Source organism: Balaenoptera physalus (genome assembly GCF_965194825.1).
Source record: "Balaenoptera physalus genome assembly, chromosome: 5".
Taxonomy (NCBI): Eukaryota; Metazoa; Chordata; class Mammalia; order Artiodactyla; family Balaenopteridae; genus Balaenoptera; species Balaenoptera physalus.
The window spans coordinates 91201277-91210605 of NC_138884.1; the positions used below are offsets into that span (position 1 = coordinate 91201277).

General features: G+C 38.2%; 1 pseudogene across 1 annotated transcript; it reads left to right on the forward strand.

The window, feature by feature from the left end:
• The first annotated feature begins 3510 nt into the window (after positions 1 to 3510).
• On the forward strand, positions 3511 to 8910 carry LOC309662128 (galectin-1 pseudogene; annotated as a pseudogene). Its single transcript has one exon. The product of its transcript is annotated as a galectin-1 pseudogene (transcript).
• The last annotated feature ends 419 nt before the right edge of the window (positions 8911 to 9329 follow it).

Below are 9329 nucleotides of genomic sequence, written 5' to 3' on the forward strand. Positions count from 1 at the left end.
ATGATGCCTGATTCTTCCTTTGTATCCTGCAGAAGGAAAACTGATCCCTGCGGGGAATATTTGCTTCAAGATTATTCTTGTTAAATGGAGTTAAAATGTATCCCTAGACTTTCTCGTATTTGTTGCTTCTCACAAATGTGCTTTTGTGGTAAGCTCAGGCATGTTCTTAGAAGGGAGATGATCTGGAGTTCAAATTCCACCTCTAGCACTAGCTAAATGTTACATCTTTTTTGGTACATTTTGTTACATTACAGTCCTTTTCCATAAAATGAGGATAATAACACTACTTACCTCATGGAATTTTATGTATTAATGAGACAATGCATGAAAAACATTAACACAGTGCTGGCTTGTAAGTGTTCAATAAAGGCTAGCTTATTTGATATTTCTAGTCACATGGTTAGACAGTCTAAATCTCCTCTACAAAGTCATTCTTGACAGAATTAATTTTGCACTAAGTTAATGCTAATGCTGTATAGCCCATGTGCTCTGAATATCCAGTCCAGAAGTCATATTTAACTGGTGAAATTTAACATATGTAGCACTAGACTTAAAATGACTGCTTGCCTTAAAAATCAATGTGACCAGGGCCATTTCTGTATGTGGTCCCAGGAAATATCCTTATGACTATCCAGTTTCCTTTTTTTGGAGATCATTAATATGCTCTTTCCTGGACATTATATAGTAAAATACGCATCCAAGTCCCAGGCAGACATCATTGGTCACTGTTTCTGCACTGTAGAATGCAGCGTTGCTTTGTGTTCATACTTTTTTCTTTATTTGAGATAAAATCATTGTAATTCAAATTTCAAAGGGGTTCTTTTTTGTTTAGGTGAACACTTGAAAAAGGACTTTTACTTTATATCTTATCACTGCCATATCTCTTGAAGATTTCTGTGGGAAAGTGAAATAGTTTTATTTATTTATTCTATAAATTATTAATTTATTAATTCTATAGTTTTAAAGATAAAACTATTTATAGAATTAACAACAAATATAGAGGTTCAAACCTTGAAACATTCACTATGAGTGTCCATTTGACTTTGAAATCAGACACTGACACTTTACAAATATTCAGTTGATACTAAGTAAAATGGTAGCATTTGCTTTAGAGTTAGAAAACATGCATGCATAGTGCAAGATTTAAATATACCTGACCTGTGTTATTCATTTTGAAATACTTCTTTGTGTGAGAAGAGAGGGCATCCTACATGATTATTAGCTTCAGAGCCATTTAAAGTATTTGAAAGGAAGTGCATTATTTGAGACTAGCACATAAAAGGAGATTGTCAAGACTTGGTGAAATTTTATTAATGACTCAGGTGATTTAATAAAACATCCTACCCACTGAAAGCTCAAATCTGTTTGGTAAGAATTATATTTTTGAATTGAAAATTAGATATTTCCTGGGTGATTTTGCCCTTTTGAAAGAACCAGTGCGTAGAAAGAATCCACCTTCCTTTCCTATTAAGTTAAATGTCACCAAAGTCACTTGTACCTTAGTTTCTTTTTAGAAAATTCAAGTAATTAGAATTGTTAGAACTCTCTAAACTTTTAAAAATAAATGATTGAATTTGTGTATGAGATATCAAATTTATGAGAAATCTGACCATCACAAAAAATATTGTTTGATAGGAATATGTTAAGAATAAACAACTAAGAAGGCATTTTAAGAAGACGCCGAAGGAAGAGCCTGAACTTATCTCCTCCCACAGACAGAAGAGATAAATACCTACATGTGGATTAATTCCCTCAGAAGAGAACCTGAAAACTAGTTGATTACCTGTTTCACAACAAAGAATAAAAAGGAGTACATCAGCATGGGTAGGAGGGGCAGAGAAAAGTTCTCACCCAAAACCCCGCCCCTGGCCTGGCCACACACAATACAGAGGGATCTTATTAGAAAGGCTTTTCTCCTGGGGGAGCAAGTGTGGGACCCCACATCAGACACACGGGCCCAAGGATTCTACACCAGACAGCTGAGTCCCCAAAATGCCTGGCTTAGAAAACTAATGGGGCTAATGTCCAAGGGTCCAAAAAAGCTATTGGAAACTGAGACTCCCCTCTTAAAAGGCTCACATGCAATCCTTCTCACTCAGAGACCCTGCAAAATATCAGCAGTTTGAAAACTGCTGAGACTCTTTGTGAAGGAGAGTTGTTTGCAAATCTAAAAGCATCAGTTGGGGGGGGGGGTGCAGGGGGTGTAACATGGTGGTAATACTCGTAGGAGTCACTGGCAGAGGCCATTGTGTTCCTCACCTCACCTGCTAGCACAGACCTGAGAGCTTGGATGCACTACCCTGCCACAAAGCTGAAGCTGGAGAGCTCTGGCAGCTGCAGCATCCCCCCACGCCCTGACTGGGGTGGCACAAATAGCCATGGCATTCTCCTGCTCCCTAACTAAAGTCTGCACGTGTGGGTGGCTGTGACACTCCCCTGCCCCCCTGGCTGGGACTGGAGAACATAAGCAGTCATAATATTCTCCCACTCCTGGCCTAATGGCTGACTCATGTGCACAGACAAAGCACTTTCGTACTGCATTGCTGAAGCCCAGGGGTGGGTGCAGTCAAGACATTTTCCTGCTGCCTTCTTGAAGCAAGAGAGCAAGTCCCACCCCCTATAATCTCCAGCTACCTAGCTAAAGCCAGTAGGTGCATGCAATCCACATAGGGGACACGACTGGCTGGCCTGGCCCTGGTGGCCACGGGGGCTGGTGTTCTTGAACTCCATGACACTGGAGCAATCGGAAAGACAGCTCTTGGCAGGCCACCATACCCAGGGCACTGCACAGACAGCAGACTGAAACATAACCTCATCTTATATGAAAAAGGCTTATTTACTTAGCCTGGAGCTTCATCCTGAGGGACAGGCTTCAGGTTTCCCACATACCTAGAGGCTAAGGAGGTGCTCCCAGGGACTGTAAGCAGGGAGACACCATCCTTGCACACCCCCTTGGCCTCATTAGGGCTTGATGAGGCTCCTCAGAAAGGAGCTTATACACTCACCAGGAGCCCCAGTTTTTGCAACCACAACCAAGGAGACACTTACGGATCTTCTGGTCTGGAGGCCAGCAGGGATTACAGAGTCCTGTCATCCTCATGTAGTAGCTGACCCACAACTGAGCCTGATGAGTGCCCTGAGTTCCAACCAGCCCACACATAGATCAATCCACACCCAGGATGGGCAAGTGACTCCAACCCTCTCTTCCTCATACAGCAGTCACAGCCTTATCACAGCCACCCATAGATCAATCCACACCCAGGATGGGCAAGTGACTCCAACCCTCTCTTCCCCATACAGCAGTCACAGCCCTATCACAGCTGGCGGGCACCTACAGCCCACATGAGGGATGGCCATAGAGTGCCTGGTTCTGGTGGCCAGAGGAGACTGCACTTCTGGGCCACACAGAATAGCTTCTAAAGAACACCACTCTTTTAAGACCAAGGCTCTCCGGTAGAGTCTTCAGACAACTGGTGCCCAAGTCCCAGGAACATCCTCCTCTCCTCAATCATGGTTTGTGGTCTTGTCATCAGCAACCTGAATCTCAAACCTGGGGGGGGTGCCTCAGAGTGCTGGGCAAGGTGGCCCTGGACACCAAGAGCTTCGTGCTGAACCTGGGCAAAGATGGCAACAACCTGTACCTGCACTTCAAACCCGGCTTCAATGAGCACGGGGACACCAACACCATCGTGTGTAACAGCAAGGATGGCGGGGCCTGGGGTGCCGAGCAGCAGGAGTCTGTCTTCCCCTTCCAGCCTGGAAGTGTTGTGGAGGTATGCATCTGCTTTGACCAGGCAGAGCTAACCATCCAGCTGCCTGGTGGATACAAATTCAAATTCCCCAACTGCTTCAACCTGGAGGCCATCAACTACCTGATGGCCAATGGCGACTTCAAGATCAAGTGCGTGGCCTTTGAGTGAAGCCAGCCAGCCCATGGCCCCCAATAAAGGCAGCTGCCTTTGCTCCCCCTGGAAAAAAACTGACGGAGGTATCCGCTTTCCGTAATACATGTAGACAAACACAGAGAGACAGGCAAAACAAGGAGACAGAGAAATATATTCCATATCAAAGAACAAGGCAAATCCCCAGAAAAATACTTTAATGAATCAGAGATAAGCAACCTACTTGACAAAGCATTCAAAATAATGTTCATAAAGACACTCACTCCCAGTGCAGCCAAAATTAAATTAATTAATATAAGAAAGAAAATTAATTATAAAAAAAAAAAGACACTCACTGATCTCAGGAGAAGAAAGGGATGAACGTGGCAAGAAGCCAACAAAGAGAAACAATAAGAAAGTACTGAAGAGAAGTTATAAGTGAAATTAAAAACACATTGGAAGGGTTCAACAGCAGAATGGATAAAACAGAAGCAGATTGGGAGTCTGGGACTGACATGTACACACTGCTATTTTTAAAATAGGTAACCAACAAAGACCTACTGTATAGCACAGGGAACTCTGCTCAATATTCTGTAATAACCTAAATGGGAAAAGAATTTGAAAAGGAAAGATACATGTATATGTATAACTGAATCACTTTGCTGTACACCTGAAACTAACACAACATTGTTAATCAACTAAAAACAAAAAGAAGCACAAAACAAGCTGAAAGACAAAGAAATGGAAAACACCCAGACAGAGCAGCACAATGTAAAAAAAGAATTAAAGAAATGAGGATAACATAGGGGACCCTGGAACAACATCAAGTGGAATAACATTTGCATTATGGGGATTTCAAAAGGAGAAGAGGAAGAGAAAGAGAAATTTCTTTAATTTGTATTTAAAGAAATAATGGCTGAAAACTTTCCTAATCTGGGGAAGGAAACAGATATTCAGTTCCAGGAAGCCCAGAGTGTTCCAAATAAGACAAACCCAAAGAGCAACACACTGAGACACATTGTTATTTAAATGGTAAAAGTTAACGATTAAGAGAGAATTGTAAAAAGAAAGAAGCAAGAAAAAAAACAACTTATTATGTACTAGGGACAACCGATAAGGCTATGAGCACATTTTTCAGCAGAAATTTTACAGGCCAGAAGGGAGTGACATGACATATTCAAAGTGCTGAAAGGAAAAAACTGCCAAACAAGAATTCTCTACCTGGCAAGGTTATCATTCTGAATTAAAGAACAGATTAAGGTTTTATAGATAAGCAAAAGCTACAAGAGTTCATCACCACTAAACTGGCCTTATAAGAAATGTTAAAGGAACTCCTCCAAGCTAAAAAGAAAAGGCACTAATTAATAAGAAAACATATGAAAGCAAAACTTTCACTGGAAAAGGTAAATAAATGCTAGAGATAGTAAATCAATCTCTTATAAAACAAGTAGCAAAGTAAAAGTCAAAAGTAGTAAAATTAATTAAAAATTCAATAATTATTCAAGGGATACATAAAATAAAAAGATGTAAAATGAGTCATCAAAAATATAAAATTAAGGAGGTGTTAAAATATAAAGCTTTGGAATGTGTTCAAAATGTAAATAAATGAATAAATAAATAAATAAATAAATGGAACTAGATACTGTACTCATAGATTGGAAGAACCAAAATTGTGAAAATGTCCATACTACTGAAAACAATCTACCAATTCAATGTAATCCCTATCAAAATACCAATGGTATTTGTCACAGAACTAGAAAAAAAAATCCTAAAATTTGTGTAGAGCCATAAAAGATCCCAAATAGCTAAAGCAATCTTGAGAAAGAACAAAGCTGGAGGTATCACAATCCTTGATTTCTAACTGTATTACAAAGCTACAGTAGTACGTTACTGACACAAAAACAGACACATAGATCAATGGAATATAATAGAGAGCACAGAAATAAACGCATGTACTAATGGTCAATTAGTCTACAACAAAGGAGGCAAGAATATACAGTGGGCAAAAGACAATCTCTTCAATAAGTAGTGTTGGGAAAACTGAACAGCTACACGCAAAAGAAACAGGGCCACTTTCTTACCACATATACACAAATAAACTCAAAATGGATTAAAAACTTAAATGTGAGACCTGAAATCATAAAAGTCCTAGAAGAAAATGTAGGCAGGAAGCTCTTTTACATCAATCTTAGCAACATTTTTTGAATATGTCTCCTCAGGGAAGGGCAATAAAAGCAAAATAAACAAATGGGACTACATCAAACTAAAAAGCTTTTTCACAGCAAAGGAAACCATCAACAAAACAAAAAAGGCAACCTACTGGATGGGAAAAGATATTTGAATATGACATATTCTGTAAGGGGTTGATATTCAACATATATAAAGAACTCATACAACTCAATATCAAGAAAAGAAACAACCCAATTAATAAGTTGACAGAGGACCTGAATAGACATTTTTCCAAAGAAGACAAAGAGGGCTTCCCTGGTGGCGCAGTGGTTAAGAATCCACCTGCCAATGCAGGTGACATGAGTTCGAGCCCTGGTCTGGGAAGATCCCACAGGCCGTGGAGCAACTAAGCCTGTGTGCCACAACTACTGAGCCTGAGCTCTAGAGCCCACGAGCCACAACTACTGAGCCCACGTGCCTAGAGCCTGTGCTCCGCAACAAGAGAAGCCACTGCAATGAGAAGCCCGCATACCGCAACAAAGAATAGCCCCCGCTTGCTGCAACTTGAGAAAGCCCGTGCACAGCAATGAAGACCCAATGCAGCCAAAAATAAATTAATTAATTAATTAAAAAAAAAAACAAAAGAAGACATAGAGATGGCCAATAGGCACATGAAAAGATGCTCAACAACACTAATCATCAAGGAAACGCACATCAAAACCAGGATATACTACCTCATACCTGTCAGAATGGCTATTATAAAATAGACAAAAAACAAGTGTTGGTAAGGGTGTGGAGAAAAGTCCTCATGCACTGTCTGTAGAAATGCCTATTGCAGTTACTATGAAAAACAGTATGGAGATTCCTTAAAAAACTAAAAATAGAACTACCACTAGTGATCAAGCAATTTCACTTCTGAACATTTATTCGAAGGAAACAAAAGCACTAATTCAAAAAGATACATGCACCCCTATGTTCACTGAAGCCCTATTTACAATAGCCAAGACATGGAAGCAACCTAAGGGTCCAAGGATAAATGAATGGATAAAGAAAATGTGGTACATATACATACAATGGAATGTTACTCAGCCATTTGAAAAAAAAAAAAGAAGAAATCTTGCCATTTGTGACAATATGGATGGACCTAGAGTGTATTATGCTAAGTGAAATAAGTCTGTCAGAGAAAGACAAATACCTATAATTTCAATTTATATGGAATCTAAAAAACAAAGCAAATGAACAAACAAAACAAAGCAGAACAGACTCAAAGACACAGAGAACAAAACTGGTGGTTGCCAGAGGGGAGTGGGGTGGGGGGGGAATAGGTGAATTAGGTAGAGAGAATTAAGGAGTACAAACTTATTGCTATAAAATAAACAAGGCATGAGGATATAATGTACAGAATAGGGAATATAGTCAATAATATTGTAATACCTCTGTATGGTAACAAGATTTATTGTGGTGATTATTTTGTAATATATAAAAATATCAAATCACTATGTTGGACACCTGAAACAAATATAATATTGTATGTTTACTATAATTCAATTAAATAAGTAAGTTTAGAAATAATGAAATGTCTTGAAAAATACTTTGTTACATCTCCTTTATATTCTGTACTAATGGTAAAGCTTTAAGAGAAGTGAGGTAGGCAGGATTCTAACATGGCTGCCAAGATTCCCACTTCACTGGTGAATAAACCCAGTATAATCCCCCAGTGAGAGCCAAATGGATCAGCAAACAGGAAACATCATGGACTCTTTAGGAAAACATATGTAGTTTAGGCTTATTAGATTATAATAAGGCAGAAGCTGGCAAACATAAGATGTAAAGGAAGATGGAGACCAAATAATAAATGAAGAGGCGAGATCTTATTCTGCAGTCAAGGGGAACAGTGAGAACACATAAAATAGGAATAGAGGGGAGAGTAGTAATTAATCTTTCTTAACTATGGTCTTGTTGTTTTTTTTTTTTTTTTGAGGGGCAACTGAAACTTCAATAGTAAAAATAGATCTCATTCCCTTAGGAATTCAGGAAAGAAGTCTGAAACCCAGTATGGAAATGGCACTTTGGAGAGACTTTGTAGCCAGTTGTCTAACTCTACTTAAGTAGGTTTTAACTTCTGATGTAGTATTAACATATCCATAACAGGAGCTATTGACCACTACACATATATCTCATCTTTCTATTAGTATCTGATCTAACATCATTGTTTAAAATTTAAGAGTTAAGAGATGTTAATATGTTAACAAGTCTGATAGTAATTTCAATTTGATATTAAAAGACAGTTTTGTCAACCTGCAGGCCCTGTGGTGAGAATGCGAATCAATAGGCTCACTATATTAGAAGAGAAGAAATTCTGAAAATTTTAGCTGTGGTATTTAAATGCATATTCATGAAGGTAAAAATGGAGACATTAGTGAAATGTGAAAAATACATATAATTACTAAATTATGTGTTAGACCCTAGAAGATTTATGCTATATACTAAAGAATAGTATAAGAATGAGTAACATATTTAAATGGGAAAGAAGAAAAAATCTGTTCAACTTAAATCAACCCAAACTAGTAATTTATTTGGGAAGCACACATATCATAGGCTCTTGATTCAGAAAGTGTTGGATTTCAATTCTTCCTTTTATAATTTGCCACCTATTAGATCATGGGAAAAATATGTAAGTGCTTCTAACTTGTCTTTTTCTCTTTAAGAATAACAGGAAAATATGGTTTTCTATATTTAAATCATTAACCTAATACTGGATAAAACTTACAATCAATATTGTTTTCATCTAAATATCAAAATAATACCTAAAAGCCTATTAGTCTTTTTAATATGGTTATTATCTTTCAAAGGAAAGTCACTTTTTAAAGTCATGATATTTAGTAAGCAAGCTTCTCTGTATTACTTGAGTTTATTTAATTTTACGCTAGACACATTTATATAAATTTCTATCAGAAGTATTACTTGAATGTTAAATATTATGTTGCAAAGATGATGGGCTGACTTCACCATCATCTCAAAATGCTCATAGTGTATAAGGCATCCATAAGAGCAGTTTCTTTCTATAGCTGTGAATGTTCAAGCAAGTGTATGTTGTGATCTGACCTGGATTATACACAGAGCAAGAATGACAAATCCAGGATGAAGACCAGAGCAGCTTCAAACGTAATCCACTACTCTATAGCAAGCTACGCGATTTTTGAAGCACCTGGCTAATTCCGCGGGAGCTTATGTTAGACTAGCTTATGTAATTGATTCTGCATAAAAGACAAAAATACT